This window comes from Microcaecilia unicolor, chromosome 2, assembly GCF_901765095.1.
Source record: "Microcaecilia unicolor chromosome 2, aMicUni1.1, whole genome shotgun sequence".
Classification (NCBI taxonomy): Eukaryota; Metazoa; Chordata; class Amphibia; order Gymnophiona; family Siphonopidae; genus Microcaecilia; species Microcaecilia unicolor.
This window is the reverse complement of record NC_044032.1, coordinates 361832533-361849269: the sequence shown is the minus strand read 5'-3', so window position 1 is coordinate 361849269 and position 16737 is coordinate 361832533. Positions and strand designations below refer to the sequence as shown.

At 44.4% G+C, this 16737-nt stretch overlaps 1 protein-coding gene across 1 annotated transcript in view; it reads left to right on the top strand.

The window, feature by feature from the left end:
- The window catches only part of PSD3 (pleckstrin and Sec7 domain containing 3), a 599926-nt gene that overhangs the window by 108613 nt on the left and 474576 nt on the right, over window positions 1-16737 (top strand). The gene's annotated exons all lie outside the window — the stretch shown is intronic.

Below are 16737 nucleotides of genomic sequence, written 5' to 3'. Positions count from 1 at the left end.
GGTGCCCTCTATTATGTCTGGCACCAAATGCCCACCTCGTTCCTTTCATGTGCATGAGGCCATGAAGATCCTTATTTCAGCGTAGTGGGATATGCCGGACAGTGGGCTTAAGGTTGCTTAGAGCTATGTCGTGTCTTTATGCGCTACCTGCTCCTGACTTAGACTTGCTGAAGGTCGCTACGTTGGATTCCTTATTCACAGCGGTCACTAAGAAAACTACTCTCCTTGTGGAGGGTGGCACGGCGCTCAAGGACCCTCAGGATCGTAAGTTGGAGACTTGCTTGAAGCTGTCCTTGAAGTAGCGGCCCTTTCCCTGCAGGCCTCAGTTTGTGGCTTCTATGCGCCATGAGCATGCTTATCGTGGGTACAGAAAGCCTCCTCCTCTGGAAGATCTTGTGGCTGTTTTGCCGGCCTTGGAGTCCGGTTTAGCCTTCCTTGCGGATCTTCTTTATGCTCTTTTGAGGGCTTCATAGCGGTCACTGCGCGTTGCTGGCTGTGATTGTGGCATTGGGCTGCAGACTTGACCTCTAAGTCATGTTTAGCAAGGCTTCCTTTTAGGGGAAAGGTTTTGTTTGGGACAGACTTAGATTGTGAAGGACCTCGGTGACTCTAAGGGCCAGCGTCTCCCGGAGGACAGGTCCAAGTTTGTACGACCGGCGGGACCTAGACCTAAGTTTAGGGATACACGGCGTTACCATCCAGGTTGCGGGGCCTCTTTTTAGAGAGCAAGGTCTTCTCAGAGGCCTCAGCCCTTTCGAGGTGACAGGTGGGCCTTCCTTTCCGGTAACAGAAACCAGCCCGCAGCCAGGTTCGCCCCAGTGATGGGGCCCTGGTCCATATCCAGCCGATTATTGGGGGCAGACTGTCCCTATTCCTGGTGGAGTGGACCAGGGTAACATCCAACGGATGGGTCTTGGAGGTTATCAGAGACGGCTACAAGTTAGAATTTGCTCGTCCTATAGTAGACTCTTTTCTAGAATCTCCTTGCAAATGTCTCGCCAAGCTGCGGGCCGTTTGACACACCCTCCTCAACTTACAACGGCTAGGTGCTGTCCAGCCTGTACCCCCAGCAGAAAGAGGGTACGGTTGATAAGCCATTTATTTTGTGGTGCCAAAAAAGGACGGTTCTTCATGACCCGTCTTAGATCTCAAGTGCGTCAACAGGTCCTTACGGGTTCAGCTTTTCCGCATGGAAACCCTCCAATCGGTGATCGCAGCAGTGTATAGCCAGGGGAGTTTTTGACCTCTCTCGATCTGAGACCTATTTACACATTCTAATCTGGCCTCCCCACAGCCGCTTTCTTTGCTTTGCAGTGCTCGATCGTCATTTTCAATTCAAAGCGATTCCCTTCGGCCTAGCCACAGCGCCTCGGACCTTTTCCAAAGTCCTGGTAGTAGTGGCGGCCTATCTCAGGAAAGGATTCAGGTCCATCCCTATCTAGACGACTGGCTTGTGCGGGCGTCTTCTTTCGAGGAGAGTCGGTGGGCAACGACAAAGTGGTAGGGTTGCTGAACAGTCGCTTGGTTGGGTGATCAGCTTCCCGAAGTGCAGCCTAACGCCTTCCCAAATGCTGGAATACTTGGGGGTGTGCTTTGATACCCGAACAGGGATAGTTTCTCTTCCTTCAGCTCGAGCACAGCAGTTACAGGCTTAGTTACGAGTGCTGTTTCAAACTCCGAACCTGTGATCTTGGGACTATGTACAAGTTCTAGGTTCCATGGCCTCCACCTTGGACGTGGTAAAGTAGGCCAGAGCTCACATGCGCCCCCTCCAGTGGCACCTTCTGAGCCGTTGGCCTCTACTCTCGGAGGATTACGAGGTTTGGGTGCCATGTTCGGCCCGTCTTCACACAGTCATGCACTGGTGGTTCATTCAAAAGAATCTGGTGTTGGGCATTCCTCTGGCAACCCCGGACTGGAACATAGTGACCATGGATGTGTCACTGTCTGGCTGGGGGGGCTCATTGCCTGCAACAGACTGCCTGGGGCGTTTGGAGGCGTTTGGACTTTGACGGAGGTGTCATAGTCTATCAGCCGCTTGGAGGTACGGGCGATTTGTCTGGCCCTCCGGGAGTTTTTGTCTCTTCTCCGCAGCTGGCCCAGTTTGAGTTCTTTCGGACAATGTGTCGACGGTTTCTTACGTAAATCGTCCGGGGGGCACCAGGAGTGCATCCCTAGCACGCGAGGCAGCTGTGATCTGTCGTTGGGCAGAGACTCATCTCTCTTTCTTGACAGTGGCTCATATAGCGGGGTCACAGAATGTGCAAGCGGACTTTCTCAGTTGCCACCAGTTGGAGCCAGGGGAGTGGACGCTCTCCCCTCTGGCCTTCGATCAGATAACTGCCTGTTGGGGGATGCCAGAGATGGACTTAATGGCCACCGCATTCAACGCGAAGGTTCCTCGTTTCTTCAGCAGGGCTCAGAAGACATCGATGCCCTTCTTCAACCTTGGCCCAGGGGCCTGCTCTATGCCTTTTCCCCGTGGCCAATGGTGGGCAGGTTACTGACTCGCATTGCCAGTTATCCCAGTCAAGTGATCCTAGTGGCTCCAGATTGGCCCAGACGACCCTGGTACGCAGATGTGATCAGGCTTCTGTTCGATCATCCTTTTCTGCTACTGGAGCAGCAGGGTCTCTTGCTGCAGGGGGGCCAGTCACGATGGAGGATCCCTCCCCCTTTGGTCTTACGGCCTGGCCCTTGGAAGGGCGAGGTTGAGAAGCAAAGGGTATCTGGACGCGGTTATCGCTACGATGCTGTAGGCTCGGAAAAGATCCACCTCGATAGCTTATGCTAGGGTGTGGCGTACCTTCTATTTGTGGTGTGCGAGTTCGGGATTGTCAGCGGCTTCGGTTCAGTATCGGTTATCCTCGCATTTCTTCAGGAGGCTGTACAAAAATCACTCTTGTTGAGTTCTCTTAAGGTGCAAGTCGCAGCTCTGGCATGTTTTGGAGGCCAGCTTCAGGGGGCGTCCATCACCTCCCACCCGGATGTGGTTCATTTCTTGAGGGGTGTAAATCGTTTGCGCCCTCCTCATGTGCCAGTTCTGTCATCCTGGAACCTTAATCTAGTTCTCAAAGTGCTTCAGCATCCTCCTTTCGAACCCTTATCGGGGATTACGATTAAGGATCTCACCTTGAAGACGATTTTCCTAGTAGCCATTACTTCCACTCAGAGAATTTCAGAGTTGTAGGCCCTTTCTTGCAGAGACCCCTTCCTGTGTTTTACGGAGGCAGGGGTATCAATTAGGACAGTTCCTTCGTTTTTGCCCAAGGTGGTTTCTCGTTTCCACTTGGGGCAGTTCCTGCATGTGCCGGCCTTCCGCCGGGAAGATTACTCTGAGCAATTCCGGGCTCTTTGCTGCTTCTATGTGAAACGGGCTCTTCTCAGGTATTTGGAGGTGACGAATGAATTTCGTCTTTCTGACCATCTCTTCATCTTTTTTGGAGGCAATAAGAAGGGTCATATGGCGTCCAAGGACACCATAGCCCGTTGGTTGCGGGAGGCCTTCTCTTCGCCATACGTGGCATTAGGCAAGCAAGCCCCTTTGCAAGTTTGTGATCATTCTACACGAGCTCAAGCTTCCTCCTAGGCAGAGTCCCGTTTAGTTTCTCTGGAAGATATCCGCAGGGCAGCTACATGGGCTTCGGTCCATACATTCACTCATCATTATCGGGTTAATGTGGCAGCTCGTCAAGATGCGGTGTTTGGCTCGTTGGTGATTTCAGCTTGGTTGGGACTGTCCCGCCCTACTTGAGGACTGCTTGGGTACATCCAACAAGTCTCAGCATTGATCTGTGGGATGCCTTGGAAGGAAAAATGAATTCTTACCTGATAATTTTCTTTGAAACAACTGCTTCTGGTCACAAGATCAGTGATCTCTCTGTTTGACATTGCACGAAGGGACGACATGGTGGCGCAACATATTGTTTCCAGCCCACAGCCGTACGTTTTCTGCTACACTTCGTGACCCCTGACGCAGGCGCTGTGCGCCGAAACACGGACTGTGTCGGGTCCATTCTAGGATTGTTTCATCTATACGTTCAATTAAAATTCTTATCCCCTTTTATTGAAGGCTCCTGGTAACTTTTTGTTTTGCTGTTTGGACTTTTTGTTTGGACTTTGCTCCCTCTCTTTGCTATAGGGCAATTGGTCTGACAATGTCAGGAGAGTTTTCTGTTGTTTCCATTCCACTGCTTTGGTATCGTTCATACTGAGGTTCAGCTGATTGCACAGGTCCACATATAGCAAACCTCGGAGGTTCTCTCTATCTCCACCTGCTGGTAGAGGGACACAACCCACAAGTCTCTGGATTGATCTGTTGGGACTAATGGAAAGAAAATAGAGGTAAGAGTTAATTTTTCCAAAACCAAAGTCCTATGGTTCCGAAATCAGGTAGTTGAGGTCCCATCATCAATATCTTTGTCCAATGGTCAAAGCTTTACAGTTGAATCTAAAACCAGAGTATTAGGGGTCTTGATTCTTCACTCACCTTCTCTTCCCATATTAATTAGCTATGGAAGAAAACACTATAATAAATGAGACAGCTATGTCTAGTCAGATCATTCTTCAACCAAGAAGCCTTTGCATTGCTAGTCCAAATGTTAGTCCTACCTCACTTGGATTACTGTAACATTCTATTTCTTGGTATTGTGTCAATATCAGAAAAAACTGCAAATCATACAGAATACAGCTGCAAGACTAATATACAGATTGAATAGATATACTAGTGTTTCAACTCATTTAAACAAACTGCACTGGTTTTCCATAGCAGAAAGACTCGGGTTCAAAGCTGCTTGTTTAGTTTTTCAAATCTTACAGGGCTTCACCTCTAAACTGCTGATTAAGTCCACTTCGTTATATCTGGTGCAGTCTAACAGACTGAAACAACAACTAATGCTAGCATCACCATTTCAAAAGGCAATTAGAAATCAGAAGATTTTCAGCTCTCTATTCCCTGTATTTGGAGTCAAAATATGGAACTCTCTGCCTATTCCCATTAGAACAGAAAACAGCTACCTCAACTTCAGGAAGAAGCTAAAAACCTTTCTCTTCCTAAAGACTGCTTCATAATAATCCATCATGACTTCTACTTCCTAGTATCATCCATTATCCTTTCCTGTAATGTTTTTAGTCTCATGCATTACACCAGTGGTCTCTAATGATTCTCATATCTCACTAACTCTATGTGGTTTTGTCTCACCTAAAATGTAAGCCGCACTGAACCCTGGAAATGAGATATTAGTGGTATACAAGAATTGAATTGAATTTGTGTTCTGTTTGAGAAAAGAGCAAAAACAAATTGTCTGCCCTGCTTCAACACCATGCTGGCCCTGTGTAGATGGAAGTTAATTAAGTATTATATTCCCGGTCAACAGACAGTGCCATTTCATTGGTTGTGCAAAGCGAATTCATGAATACTCATGAATGTTTTTTGACATATGAGAGGGAAGCAGTTCAGAAGGAGTTCTACTGCTTCAGCTGTTGATGTCTGTCAAGAACAGCAGACAGAAGAACTTTATTCATATCGTAATTTGCTCATGTCTTTTTCTGTATTGGATCAGGACAAAAAAAGCACTCAGTGTGGATTGGTTGGTCATTCACAGTGTTACAGGAAGTGCTTGTGCACCTTCCATGATCAGCCTGCTGTATGTCATTCTAGGTGCAGGGTGTGCGGCTGCAGACTACTTATTATAAAGTGGAGAGAGGAAACATGTGCTGCTTGGAGGATGTCTTCTTTGCCCGGTGACTGTTTTGCATGAATTATTATCCTTGGTAGATCTTGCTGATTCATTTCTTGCCACTGCAATCAGTAATTTGCTTAGTAAACCTGCCTACATGTTAACTAATAGCATCACAGCTATGGAAGCAGTTCTGTGGGTTAATGTATACATTCATTTAAAGAAAAACTCCAAATATACTGCTGTGTTGGTGATGAGAAATCATTGATTAGCTGATAAGAATATAGACATAAAGTTTGGGTGTCCGCTTTTGTATTAAATTATAATATCTTGTTCTTTCTTTTCTCTGAAGACAATCAGCCCAGATTATTCTCACATGTGGGTGATGTCATTCATGGAGTCTGGTGCAGAAACGTTGCCCTGCACAATATTTCTTTAGGAGCTCAAGGCAGCGCTCCCATTGTCCGATTCTCAAGCATGGGACCATTAGTATTTTTTCATCTGTGGTGAGGGGAAGATGCATCTGAAGCGGCTTCTCTCAGCAACATTTTTTACTACTTCTTCTGATGCGTTCCCTCGTGGGGTAATTTAATAATTTTCCTTCGCGGTCTCATCCCTTATTATATTTTGTAACCCCTTGTTGTCTAGTTAATTTTGGCTCATTTGGCCTTCTTAAGCCAGAGCATCAGCCAGATACTCCCCATTATTTTGAGATATTTCCCCTTTTTTCATTCACCATTGAGTCATTTGATTTAGCCATGGTTGTTTTTACTTCCGTAAAACAACACAGAGAAGGGTCCAAAGTAACGAGTCCGAGAAACAAAAAGAAAACACCATGAGCCTTCAAAAACGGAACACGATTTCTTTAATGTTTCAATAAATGACCCGACACAGGCTGTGTTTTGGCGCACAGCACCTGCATCAGGGATCTGCATCAAACATAAATAACAGTGTGAATGTAACATTAAAACACTTTTTAAATACATTTCACATGTATGTCTGTTTTATTTTAACAAACTAAAGATAAGGCTTTGCTAAGCTATTGATGTATGCTCCGTGATATCATAAAATGGTGTTTATGTGATGGGACCAATTCTTTTTTTGTTTGAAGACCTCAGTCAAATGGAGCTGTGGAGCTATGTAAATTCTTAGCTGCCGCTCTCCTATCATCACCGGTCTTCGGTGATGTTCTGGTGAAGAATTGGGAGTCCCCTCTGGCTGACCAGTCCTCCCTAAAAAGATGGATATAATGTACTGGGTTCAGTGTGTGCATGATTTTGATAGGGCACAATTGCCTCATCATTCCTTGGTAGTTGAAACTGTGCTCAATTGAGTCAGAATTTCAAGAGACTTTGCTTCGGCACCCCTAAACAGAGAAGCTCAAACACTGGACTCTTCTAGGTGCATGGTGTATCAGGCTCTGCATTCAAACATACCTACATGAGCCTCTACTTGCAGTTCTTGGTGTGCAGTATGACTGATTTGGTAGATACTCTTCCTCCAGAGCAGGCTGAGCCCCACTGCAAGTTGTCCAAAAAGCAGAACCTGTTGTAAATTCCTGGCCAGGGGCACATTTGACACTTTTGATATAGCGTTCAGGATCTCTGCACAAAGTATAGCAATGCATGGACTCTTATGGTTGTGTGTCTGACTTGTACCTGGCGTTCAAACAGTGATTGGTGGTTGCCACTTGCCGTGGAGATGATCTTTCTGGAGAGAAGGTGGAAGAATGCTAAATAGTAGTAGTAGTAGTAGACTATGCTCCCTGGACTTAAAGGAAGCCTAAACACACATCCCAATACTTCCAGACAGGAATACATCACTTCCAGTACTGTGTTCTGCCATTTGGCCTCATGTTAGCTACCAGGATTTTCGCCAAATGTCTAGCAGTAGTCATAGCATCGCTACGCGGACTGGGAGTTCATGCGCTTCCTCATCTGGATGATTGGTTGATGGAGAGCACATCAAAGGAAGGGTGTTCAGGAGTCTATGCAGAAAATTATTCAGGTGCTGGAGCTGGTTCTTTTTAAACTACCCCAAGTCCCATCTGTTCCAAGTTCAACAACTGGAGTTTATAGGAGCCCTGCTAGATAACAATGCAGATACGAGCTTTTCTCCCAGTGATTCGCGTGAACAGACACTAGCTCTTTTGCCACTCAGTTTTGCACCAGCCAGCAGGTCACAGTTTGGCAGATGTTGAGGTTGCTAGGCCACATGGCCTTCACTGTTTGTCACTCCCTTGGCATGTCTGCATATGAGAACTGCACAGTGGACCCTAGCTTCTCAGTGGGTGAAGCCTCAGGGAGCCTAGCGGATGTCATCTAGATTGATTTCATGCGAGATTTGCTTTTGACAAAGCCCCCTATCAAACCTCTTACTGTGTCATGGGATTTCAACATCGTACTTACCCAGCTGATGAAAGCTCCTTTTGAGCCATGGGATTCCTGTCTACCGAAGTACTTGACTTGGAAAGTCTTGTTTTTGATGACAGTTACTTTAGCTCACAAGGTCAGTGAGCTTCATGCCCTAGTAGTGCATCCACCTTACAGAAAGTTTCATCACAACACCCTAAATTCTTTCCTAACGTTGTCAGAGTTCCATCTAAATCAGTTGTCCTTCCAACATTTTTTCTTTCCCAAACCTCATGCTCATCTTAATGTGTGCACTCTGCACACCTTGGACTGTAAGCAAGCATTGACCTTTTATCTGGAACAGTCTAGATCCAATAGAAAGTCCACTCAACTTTTTGTTTCTTTTGATCCCAACAGGACGGGGGTTACCAGTGGTAAACACACAATTTCCAATTGGCTGGCGGATTGTATATCCTTTACTTAGTCCTAGGCTGGACTGACTTTAGAGGGTCATGTCAAGACTCACAATGTCAGAGGCATGGTGATGTTGGTAGCCCATTTAAAGTCAGCTCTATTGAAGAGATTTGGAAGGCTGCAATGTGGTCTTCAGTCTACACATTCACATTCCACTATTGCCTTGAGCAAGATTTATTTTATTTATTTTTAAAACTTCTAACACACTTACAACCCATGCGGCTACCATAAAAACATACATATTAAAAACTGATACACAGACATCAGACAAAAAGCACTGCTGTATATATTTTCCATCACAGTGCTGCCATGTACTCTGTCCATTAATAGTCTCTCTCTCAAGCAAAAAAAAAAGGCCTGAACAAAAAACTGCATTTTTAACATTTTCTTGAATTGTAAAATACTAGCACTCAAGCCCAATTGACTAGGTAACGCATTCCTAATTGAAAGGACTCAACCACACTATTAAGAAGATTACTTCACAACAACTTACATATGGTCTCTGTGTGATGGTGCTGTCTAATTCATTTAATTTGTGGAGGGAAAGCCTCTGTAAGTCCTCGGTCACCGTTTCAATTTTTGTGACTCCAGGGGCTCCAATTCTCCATTGGTTGAAAAACTTCCACGTTTTTTTACTTTCATTTTAACTTTTGGTTTATAATTTTTAATCTTACTTATTGTGCGTGTCATTAATGCTGTTATATTTTTAGCATATAGCACTTATCTTTGTTGTCCATTGCTGTGTTGGCTTAGTCAAGGAAAACCTCGTGCTTATGCTTTGTCTGAAATGGACAAAACACCAGGTTAGGCTGTCTTCCTGTCCAAATTCTTCTCCCTGTGCTACTTTTTTCAAAAAAAGATTTGATGCTTGGGTCTCACATTAATCAAGAACTGGGAACTGGTGTTCACCTGTGTTTACAGCACAACAGTACTTTGCGTATAAAAATTGGAAGTATAAACTGTGTCTCGCTACCACCTTCAAAATCTTATATACAGAACACAATGTTGTCTTAACAGTTTAATGTCAGGCTCTTTCACAATTATCTCCGAGTCAAATTTAACCCTTATTGGCAGCAAATTACCAAAACCAATATAAAATCTTACTTATGTGTATAGTGTGTCTCCTTGTTGCTGATTCGACAAGGAGACTATGAGTTTGTAAAAAAATAGTGCCTACATTTATTGACGCTCATTAATTCTGGATGACGGCTATTGGCTTGAAGTATTAAAGGGATACTAGCTATCTAATCACCAAGTTAAAGAAACGTCACCCATTGTATGACAGTGTTCAAACCATTAGGCTCCAAAGTTTGTAATTTGAATATCCAACGTTGTTCAAGTTATAGGAGGCGTCTAGCTCTGTCTCCTCCCCTGATGTTGGACTTCACTTGATCTATGACAAAGCACCGAAAATGACAAAATTCATGCTTCACTATACTGCAGTGCGCTGTCAATGGAGATCCACTTTGCTTCCGCTTCAGACAAGATTTATGTTCAACAATTCTAGTGTGCAATTTCCGTGTGGTTTTACCTACATAAAACTTGTTGCAAGGGCATTGCAATATGTAGATTACAAAATCCAATCCACAGTTTGTGTTGGGTTGAATTAAATGCCTCTTCTGTTCTACTGGATTCATGAATTCATCACACTCTATGGTGATATTACATGTGCTGCATCTTCCGCATTTAAAATGATCTTTGGTTGTGACAAAGTTTTTTTGTTGTTTTAACTGTGCTGGACTAAGCATCTCTTTTAAATTGGGTCCCCTGGAAAAAAGCTATATGCAATTGCTAGTGGCAAATAAGGGTTCGAACTCATAAGAGTTCAAATCACTACTACTACTACTACTTAGCATTTCTATAGCGCTGCCAGGGTTACGAAGCGCTGTATAAGTTTAAACATGGGGAGGACAGTCCCTGCTCAAGAGAGCTTACAATCTAAAAGTAACAAACTAAGTAGACAGTGTAGGTCTCATGAATGGGGAAAGTGGTTATGCGCCAAAAGCAAGGGAGAAGAGATGGGCTTTAAGTAAGGACTTGAAAATGGGCAGGGAGGGCGCATGGCGTATAGGCTCGGGAAGTCTGTTCCAGGCATAAGGTGATGCGAGGCAGAAGGGGTGGAGTCTGGAGTTAGCGGTGGTGGAGAAGGGTACAGATAGGAGTGATTTGTCCTGAGAGCGGAGGTTACGGGTGGGAACATATGGGGAGAGGAGGGTAGAGAGGTAATGGGGGGCTGCAGATTGAGTGCACTTGAAGGTCAATAGGAGAAGCTTGAATTGTATACGTTAGCGGATCGGGAGCCAGTGAAGCGACTTGAGGAGAGGGGTGATATGAGAGTATCGGTTCACGCGGTAGATAAGATGTGCGGCGGAATTTTGGACAGATTGGAGGGGGGATAGGTGGCTAAGCGGGAGACCAGCGAGGAGAAGGTTGCAATAGTCAAGACGAGAGGTAACGAGCGAGTGGACGAGGGTTCGGGTGGTCTGTTCAGAGAGGAATGGGCGAATTTTGCTAATATTATAGAGGAAGAAGCGACAGGTCTTGGCTGTCTGTTGGATATGGGCAGAGAAGGAGAGGGAGGAGTCGAAAATGACTCCGAGATTGCGGGCTGAAGAGACGGGGAGGATGAGGGCATTGTCAACAGAGACGGAAAGTGGGGGAAGAGGAGAGGAGGGTTTGGGTGGAAAGACAAGGAGCTCAGTCTTTGCCATGTTCAATTTCAGATGCCGGTTGGACATCCAGGCAGCGATGTCTGAGAGGCAGGCCAAAACTTTGGCCTGGGTTTCGACTGTGATGTTGGGAGTGGAGAGGTAAAGCTGGGTGTCATCGGCATAGAGATGGTACTGGAAACCATGTGATGAGATCAGCGAACCCAGGGAAGAGGTGTATATCGAGAAAAGAAGTGGTCCAAGGACAGATTCTTGAGGAACCCCAACAGAGAGCGGGACGGGGGTGGAAGAAGAGCCATTAGAAAATACTCTGAAGGTGCGTTGGGAAAGATGCGAGGAGAACCAGGAGAGGACGGAGCCCTGGAACCCGAATGAGGACAGTGTGTCAAGAAGTAAATTATGATTGACGGTGTCGAAGGCGGCAGATAGGTCGAGGAGGATGAGGATGGAATAGTGACCTTTGGATTTGGCCAGGAACAGGTCATTGCAGACTTTGGAGAGAGCTGTTTCTGTCGAGTGTAGTGGGCGAAAGCCGGATTGAAGCGGGTCAAGGACGGCTTGAGAGGAGAGGAAATCAAGGCAGCGGCGTGACAAGGAGACACGCTATTCACATAACAAGTAGGATTTTATATTGGCTTTGGTAATTTGCCATCAGTAAGGGTTAAATTCTACTTGGAGATAATTGTGAAAGAGCCCGACATTAAACCGTTAAGACAACGTTGTGTTCTGTACATAAGATTTTGAAGGCGGTATCAAGACACAGTTTATACTTCCAATTTTTATACGCGAGGTACTGTAAAGTGCTGTAAACACAAGTGAACACCAGTTCCCAGTTCTTGATAAAATGTTGAGACCCAGGCATCAAATCTTTTTTGAAGAAAGTAGTAGGGAGAAGAATTTGGACAGGAAGGCAGCCTGCCTAACGTGGTGTTTTGTCCATTTCAGACATAAAGCATAAGCACAAGGTTTTCCTTGACAAAGCCGACACTGCAAAAGTGGACCCTGTTGGATGGACAAGAAAGATAAGTGCTATAGGCTAAAAATTGCTAAAACTATAACAACATTAATGACACACACAATAAATAAGATTAAAAATTACAAATCAAAAGTTAAAATTAAAGTAAAAAACGTGGAAGTTTTTCAGCCAATGAAGAATTGGATCCCCTGGAGTCACAAAAATTGAAATGGTGACTGAGGACTTACAGAGGCTTTTCCTCCACATATTAAATGAATTAGACAACACCATCACACAGAGATCACATGTAAGTTGTCAGCTAACGCATTCCACATAAGTGGTCCCACATTTGAAAATGCTGAAACTCTTGTCACAGCATAATGCATGGTGGTAACAAAATCCAAAGCTAATTGTTTAGTAAAGTCAGATCTTAACACTCTACCAGCAAAGGACAAAGTAATAACAGTCTTAACATACCTTGGCATCTTCGAGTACAGAGCTTGGTAGATAAGAGTCAACACTTTACTGCTCCTGATGCTGGCTTGGGCAAACAGTCCTGCAGAATTTGTTTGGGGTCTAGAATACAACTCCACCCTCCTAGGCCTGTTTTATTCTGTTCCAGGCTACACCTCCACAATAGTGTATATATGTTTTCTGGTTAATTGACTTCTATGGACTCGCCTTTGCGAGTTCCAGTTGTCCTAATGTTGTTTTTGGTGAGCCTGGTAGCTAGGGATCCCACTTGTGAGAATACCCTGGCCTGCTTGTCCTCTGAGAAAGTGAAGTTACTTACCTATAGCAGGTATTCTCTGAGGACAGCAGGCCAATTATTTTCACATACTCTTCCACCTCCCCTTTGAGTTGTCTCCTTTTAGCTATGTTGTTTTACTAAGATCCCCTGCTTGCGAGTTTACAGGAAGGCATCTGCTTATGCGAAGTGGGAATGCTGACTTGAGTTCTTAAAGAAACAATTACGCTGGGCAGCATTTCTGCATCGGGCTGTATGGATGACGTCGCCCACATGTGAGAATAATTGGCCTGTTGTCCTCAAAGCATACCTGCTACAGGTAAGTAACTTCACTAAATACACACCCTTATCCACCTACCCATATACTATATACCAGGACTCTCTCTCCCTACCCTTCTCTCCCTCTGGCTGTTCTCTAAACTTCCTGGGTTTTCAGGCAGCATGTTTTCCATGGACAGTGATCATCTAGCCACACATCTGAAATGTCATGGCTAGGTCTCTGACCCGACCCTTCCACAGCACAGAAAACTCAAATAGAGCTCTCTGCACGTGTCTCTGCCTTCCTGCCACTGACATCCACTAAATATATCGCACACTCAGTCCTCCCACCTCAGGTTTATGTTTTCCACGGTTGGGACAGGACCCGTGTTGCCTTTCAGTCCCTTCAAGAATTATTATTTTATTAGTCTTTCTTTTACTTTTATTTTCAGTTAGTCTCTTCAGTTAATTCTTATACATTTATTTATCATTAAAAAATATCTAAGCAGCACTATGTCACTTGAAACAGCATATACCTCAGCTGCTGCTATGAAGAAGTGTTCTTATAGTTCCACTTTATCTACAGCTTAACAGCCTAGCTCATCAGCTGTTCGGCATTGCGTTCAACGACGTCTGTTGACTGCTCTCTTTCATGTTGAGTGCTAGGAGATCAGGATCCAGACAATCTATGCACAAATCAACTTCAATGCCAGTGCTAATCCTGCCGCCGCCGATATACTCCACTCTGTTTCAGGAAGTGCAGAGATCTGTACAAGGCGCTACCGGCTTCTAAAAGGATTCCTCCTCGATGCCGAGGACCTTCCTATTAGAGAATGACACGGGGACAAAGTTGTCCCCATTCCTGCCCCATCCCCGCAGGTTCTGTCTCCATCCCCGCAGGTTTTGTCCCCACCCTGTCCCCATGGGCTCTGACCTAATCTGCAGAAGCCTCGAACAATTATGATTTTATATTTAAATCTTTTTATTAAAGTATAAAAAGGAACAATATGCTGTACAACTATTGTGTATAAATTACAAGTAGAAAGCAATAATAACAGCAAGCAGCTATAATAACCCTCCTCACTACCACCCTCTACCCGCCCAACCCCAACAATATCTGATTTCTACTACCCCTAGGAATCCTAATCCATCCTGTTAAAATGTCCAGGAGTACAAAATACAACCCGTTCTGTATGCCCTAGAGGAGAGAAATATGCTCTATGGAGCACTGTTATGATTTTTTAATCTGTGGATGAATAAGAAGTCATCAACAGTCTCAGGATTCAGTCTAGCTCTCCTGCCTTCCACAGTCCTTCCTGCAGTAGAAGATGTCTTCTTAGAAGTTGTGCTGGTAGCAGGATGTACAGGATCCCACATGTAAATTTTGCTAGCTGTGGCCAGCATGTTTGCTTGTTTTTCCAAAAAATCCAAATATCGTCTGCTTCACTCAAACATAAATAACAGTTCAGTTCATTAACAGGCTTCAAAGTAGAAAATGACACAGGGACAAAGTTTGTCCCCATGGGCTTTGTCCCCATCCCCACCCCATCCCCGTGGGATCTGTCCCTGCAAGCTCTATCCCGTCCCCATCCCTGTGGTTACTGCGGGTACCCGTCCCTCTGTGTCATTTGCTACTTCCTATATTATGGTGATGCCGAAGCTTAGCCAGACAATGCTTGCTGAAGCCGATGTCCAAATGCACAAATCTGTTCTGTGCCCCTTGAGAGACCTTGTTGCCTAGCTCCCAATGCCATCCAGAGCAAGTTCGGATCTGTCCTGATGCTGATGTTGACTTGCACGACTCAGGGATGTATACAGATGACAGTAGGTACTGGGAGGCTTCGATGCAAAACCTGTTGATGCTGTCACCATTATTACTATACGGTATGGTCTGTGCATTGTCGCTAATACCACTGCACATTCTATTTCTGGCAATTTTTTCTCTTTTCCATGTGCTGCAGCTAGACTTCTGGATCATGTTCTCATTGGTGTTCATAAAGCATTCATAGCACTGTAGTTGCTGATATCGAAATGCATGACTCTTGCAAGAGCGTGCAGGACATCAGGAGGAAGGCGACTTCGATTCAGAGCGAAACCAGTGCTGACACCATCAGCATATGTGTGATAAATGCATAATGCTAATCCCACAACTTTGTAAGGGAGGTTTTTCTTCCCAACCTTACTCTCCAGCTTCTAAAGATCAATCATTTTTTTAAGTGGGCCGTTTAGTTTTTCACATCATGCTGTAAATCTGCAGTCCCACCACATCTTTGAGACACCTTTGAAAACTATTTATATAATCTAAATTGCATTTTCTAATGTCTGCTTCACGTGCTTACTTAATTTAGTAATCAACTACAACAACATAACATTTTCATTGCCTGTAAGGTAGCAATTGGATCCATAGTTGGTTCACCAATCTGTCACCACATTTCAACAAAAAAAAAAAAAAAAAAAAGAAAGAAAAGTTCATGGTCACTGTCTGCTTCAGTTTCACAAGACTCTGATTTCATAGCATTTCCTCAGACTCGAGGTAAACTCCTTCTCAGGATACTTCTGCACAGAAAGAAACACTTATACATCAGAAGCACTCCTACTATCAGGAATACAACTTAGATATACCACTTTTCTGTAGTTACGATCAAATCAGTTTCACTTTATTTACAGCTTCTAGTTTTGAACCTGGTGAATTGCATGATTGAACAGCTTACCAAGAGTTACCAATATCTGTAGTAGGAATTGAACCAGGCCATTATACAAATCACAGGATTATTCTTCCATTACCTTGAATCTTTGAACAGATTGCCTATAGTGATGATTATATTGATGATTTTGTATCTGTAATAACAGTATTTTTACTTGTATCATTATTTAATTATTTTCGTTGTTGTGCTGTGTGTGTTTTTGACAACCATTTTGGGTTTAATTTTGGTTTTCATGTTTTTAGTCTCCCTGAAGAAGGCTTATTGATGAAACACGGCCTGTGTCAGTTTACTTTTGTGAATAAACTGTTTGGACGCTCCTTGTTTGCCTTGATCATTTGGAATGTTCTCCACTTTCACCCCTGTCGTTTTGTACCTTGGTCTAGTGCCTCCCCCAGACTCCTCCCCCCCCCTCGTACCTTGTAGCAAGTGCTGCTTCAAAATGGTGGGACCCAGCCCAATGCATCCTGGGATGCGCTGGGTGGGGGCTTCACTACCATATTTGAGGGCAGCTTGTATGTCAGGCTGCTTCTGTTTGGAAAAGAGAACTCACTAAGAATGAGTTTTATTCTTTCAGCATGGCACTAACAAGGCAGGGAAAACATTGGATGACTCCTGGTTTTATGCTAAGCCTCTCTCGCTGTTCCCCTTGTGAGGGTGAAACATGGCCATGTTGGGCGGTTAGAGGAAAATTGTTTGCTGTTTTTATATATGTGCATTGAATAAATATTATTTTATTTTTCTTTGTAGGTCTGACTCTGCTGTTCTTTTTTTTTGTTCTGGGTTTTGCAGACCGTTTGTCTGTGTGCTTTTTAGTAATTAAGGAATTGCATCAAAATTCAGAAATGCACACAAACCTCAAACCACACATGCAGAAGACCTAAAATTGATATACACATACA